This window comes from Mesoplodon mirus (assembly GCF_964341445.2).
Source record: "Mesoplodon mirus genome assembly, chromosome: 11".
NCBI lineage: Eukaryota > Metazoa > Chordata > Mammalia > Artiodactyla > Ziphiidae > Mesoplodon > Mesoplodon mirus.
The window spans coordinates 34,403,198-34,406,593 of NC_138987.1; the positions used below are offsets into that span (position 1 = coordinate 34,403,198).

Genomic DNA, 3,396 nt, shown 5'->3' on the forward strand with positions numbered 1-3,396 from the left:
TTGGAGATCCACACCTCCCCCTCATTCCATTTGGTTATGGCAGGACTGCCAATCACAAGGTCCTGGGGCAGGCCTGTGGCTAAACCCGGCAACCCAACTTTAGTTCCCAGAATCTGAAACTTGATGAGAGGCACTCGGGAGAGAGACTGGAGAGGTGGTCCCCAAACTCAGCCACGGAAGAGGAAGTGGTAGTCCACTTCCGTGGGACTCCTGAGATGGAGCTCAGACACTCCTAACCTTAAAGTCATCTTTTTCAGAACCAACAGCCAAAGGTACAGAAACCACCAGGAAAAGAAGCATCCTAGAAGCATCCTGGGGGAGGTTCAGGCATCTGATCCTCCCTACATTCCAGCAGCCAGGCTGGTTGTGTTCTAATAAACACTGCCACCCCCATTTTTTTCTGCGCAGTTATTCAGAGTTCGTTTCTGTGGCTTGAAACCGAAGAACCCCAATCAATATTATACAGCCTCTCTAGAAGGAGGAGCCGGCCAGTAATCAGAACTGTTCAACTTTGGAGAAGCTCTCTAGTTGGGTGGGACTTGAGAAAAGAGGGTATAGCGGAATGAATGTTTGTGACTCCTCAAATTCCTATGTTGAAGCCCTAACGGGATTGGAGGTGGGGCCTTTGGGAGGGACACCCCCATGATGAGGTTAGTGCCCTTCAAAGAAGAGGGAGAGAGCTAACCTTCTCTCTCTCCATTTTGCGAGGATACAACGAGAAGACAGCTGTCTGTGAACCAGGAAGAGGGCCTTCACCGAGAACCTGCCCACGCTGCCATCCTGATCTTGGATGTCAAGTCTCCAGATCTGCGAGGAATAAATGTCTGCTGTTTAAGCCCCCCAGCCTGTGGTGTACTGGTATCACGGGTGGCGCTGACTATGACACAGGGACTGGGGGTCCATTTGGTGGGAATGTCATTGCATCAGTTGGGAAATGGGAGGGAGGGTCGAGAGCCCCTTAGGCAGTGAGCCATGGGTTAGATTCCCTCCCTTCTGGCTGTGGCCTTTAGGCAAGTCCCTTCCCTCTCTGAGCCTCCGTGTCTGTGAAATGAGGTGATGAACACATTTATCTCACAGGGTCTCTGTGAGGATAACTGGGAGATGCACTCAGCACAGCTGAGGCTTCTCCCCTCCCCAGGGTGTTCACCACGTGGAGTCACACCAGGTAAATATCCCTTCTTCCATTCAGCATAATTAGCGCCTGCCTGCCATGTGCCAACACAGCACTGAGAGTGTTTCCTGTGTCCCTTCATTTAGTCTTCAAAGTGGTAACGACTAGCCTCCATCCACAGATGAGGGCTCCGAGCACAGGGAGGTTAAATCTGCTTTCCTCAACGCCACCCAGCAGGCCAGCAGGGGGCTGGGCTCGAACCCAGGTACTTTTCATTGAAAGCCCCAGATCTTATCCAGGACTCGCCCTGCCTCTCCTGGGCAGAGGCTCCAATCCCTCCCCACTGTAAGATCCCCCGATTGCAGACACAGGGTCTCAAGCCCACAGAAGGGTCTCAAAGCCGCAAGAAGCTGTGAGTCCCATTGGAGACAAGACACTACATGGAAAAGGTAAGTGAACTGAGAAGGCAAAGCCTGTGATGAGGGCCAGGAAGACTCAGGGAGAGCCCCTCTGCCTGGATTTCAGGCCATATCCAGTGTCTCCAGAAAAAAAGAACTAGAAGCTACCACCCTAATCCCGAGGCCCCCAGGGAAGCAGCAAGTTCCTGGGTAAAACAGGTTCCCACAGGCTTTATCCTCCCCTATGACTCCTCCAGGTGGCTCAGGCTCGAGTGTGGCGGGGGAGAGGAGGGAGAGGGGTCTCCTCTTATCTTGGGGTGAGGGAGGGCTCCCCCCCCCACACACACAAGAGGAAAGGGCAGGGAAGCTCAGGCTCAGGGCTGATGGGTTACAGGACTCACCTGGTCCCGCCCTCTCATTCTGCAGCCCAGAGGGGGCAGTGTCTCCAGCAGGGTCCACAGAAAGAGGGTGGCTGAGTGCAGCCAGGACACGTGTCCCCTGGGTTGGGGTTCTGGCGAGCACACAACCCAACTTCTCCCAGACAGGACATTTCTCCAAGCCCTTTCCCCCTTTCCGCCAAGATGTAACAATGAAAAGAAAGAGCACTGGATTAAGAGCCAGGGGCCTGCGTCTCCAGACTCACTCTGAGACTAACTCCCACATAATCTTGGGTGAGTTCCCTCCCCTCTCTGGGCCTCCATTTCCACATCGATCAGACCAGGGAGTTGGGCTCCATTTCCAAGGTCCCCTCTAGCTCAATGTTCTGAGAGCCAAGGATGATGAGTTGCAGTCACCTCCAGCCCAGCTTTCCCCCATCTCTCCAGAGGCCTCAGAGATCCTCTGAGATGGAAGAGGAACTTTTTTTTAAACTGAAGTACAGTTGATGTATAATATTATATGTTATAGGTATATAGTATAGTGATTCACAATTTTTAAAGGTTATACTCCATTTAAAATTATTATAAAATATTGGCTATTATTCCCTGTGTTGTACAATATATCCTTTGTAGCTTATTTTATGCCTAACAGTTTGTATCTCTTAATCCCCCACCCCATCTCGCCCCTCCCCGCTTCCCTCTCCCCACTGGTAACCACTAGTTTGTTCTCTATATCTGTGAGGCTGCTTCTTTTCTGTTATATTCACTAGTTTGTTGTATTTTTTTAGATTTCACATATGCGTGATGTCATACAGTATTGGTCTTTCCCTGTCTGACTTATTTCACTTAGCATGATGCTCTCCAAGTCCATCCATGCTGCTGCAAATGGAAAGATTTTATTTCTTTTTACAGCTGAGTAGTATTCCATTGCATATATATACCACAACTTCTTTATCTATTCATCTGTTGATGGACACTTAAGTTGCTTCCATTTCTTGGCAATTGTAAATAAAGCTGCTATGAACATATTGGGGTGCAGGTATCTTTTTGAATTCGTGTTTTTGGTTTTTTTGGATATATACCCAGGAATAGGATTGCTGGGTCATACGATAGTTCCATTTCTGGTTTTCTGAGAAACCTCCACACAGTTTTCCACAGTGGCTCACCAGTTTACATTCCCACCGACAGTGTACGAGGGCACATGGAAGAGGAATTTGGACAGAGCCTTGAATGGGTGGAGGGACTGTGGCCCCTACAGTCACCTTCTACTAAGCCAAAGTGCCAGCCTGTGGGTGGTTGGCACAGGCAAGAGCACAGGGGAGAGCTGGCCCCTGGTGATGGCACAGAGGTCAAAGCCCAGATGGGCCTTAACGACCCACTTCTCCTTATCCTACCCCAGCATTCCAGGACCCATGGCATTCAAAGCCAGCCTGGCAAGGGAATTGGATGCCAAGTAGGGACTTCTCAGAGCAAAGGTGGGGGGGTTGGGGGGCTGGGGAGGGGGGAAGCA

The 3,396-nt window shown here is 50.6% G+C and overlaps 1 long non-coding RNA gene across 2 annotated transcripts; it reads left to right on the top strand.

The window, feature by feature from the left end:
* Positions 1-1,043: 1,043 nt before the first annotated feature.
* LOC309812414 lies at positions 1,044-2,905 on the top strand. Of its 2 annotated transcripts, XR_014295327.1 has the most exons (5): positions 1,044-1,165; positions 1,258-1,376; positions 1,477-1,560; positions 2,051-2,180; positions 2,737-2,905. It is a non-coding gene; the product is annotated as an uncharacterized lncRNA (long non-coding RNA). The 2 variants fall into 2 exon arrangements; XR_014295326.1 differs by having other exon boundaries at positions 2,051-2,905.
* The last annotated feature ends 491 nt before the right edge of the window (positions 2,906-3,396 follow it).